Here is a 1,079-nt window from a genome sequence, read left to right on the forward strand (position 1 = left end):
AAACTAAAAGGAGTAAAAGTAAGAAAAGAACAGAAAACGTAGAGTAAGCGAGATCGGAGCTATGTTGGGAAAGGTTTGCCCGAGCTTTCCTTTATCGAGATGCTCGTCAGAATCGTTTATTCATTCCTTTCCGTCCGGGAAACACAATGAATCGAGGGACGATCGAGGCATCAAAAGAAGCTGCTCTAAGATCATGACGTCGGAATTGTGTCTGATTGTGAGGTGCATTTGCATATAGCCACGGTTGAAAAAGGGGCGACGGATTGACCAGAGCAGTCATTGCTGGCGGACAGGCGAAAATTTTGATCGTTATCGAACACGTGCTATCTATGCCATGGGTGTATTGTATTGCATTTTATACTTATTGTAAGTATAATATTTCATATCAGTTATATGTATATTAAATGTATACTAATTATGTCCTCAAATATTTAATTCCTATATTATTGCGTCATCGTTAATCGTTATCTATTATCATTATCACTATCATTATCATTATCATTATCGTTAACGTTATCATTATCATCAATAATATAACACTGTGATCATCAAACATACGTATTTAAATACGTCTTATTACAATTAGGATTATTGTCACAGACGCGGTTTTTCGACATCGTTTACATTCTGTGGTGAGGTGCTGACGGTATCAACATATTTATTCTTATTATTGCTATTAAATACGGTCATTAAGAATTAATTTCATTTACAAAACTATCATTGTTGTTGTTCTTGTTGCCGCCGTTATCATTATCATTATTTTTATCATTATCATCATTATTATTATTATTGTTATTATTATTATTGTTATTATTATTATTATTATCATCATAGGTGTACAAGTATAGTATTTATAACTGTTTTCTACGTGTAATAGACATGAATTACATCCCCCTACCGCATGTAGCGCCCAGCGAAAATATAATGAAAGGGCGATGTTATATTTCCCGAAAATGACCCATGACTTACAGTCAGACCTCGTGTGAGTAGAAGCTGGAGACTAGGGGATCACCGAGGATTAACGAATCACTACTCCTTGGACGCCGCGGCTGCTGCTGCCCGAAACGTCAAAGTAATCA

The sequence above is a fragment of the Diprion similis genome, chromosome 3 (assembly GCF_021155765.1).
Source record: "Diprion similis isolate iyDipSimi1 chromosome 3, iyDipSimi1.1, whole genome shotgun sequence".
NCBI lineage: Eukaryota > Metazoa > Arthropoda > Insecta > Hymenoptera > Diprionidae > Diprion > Diprion similis.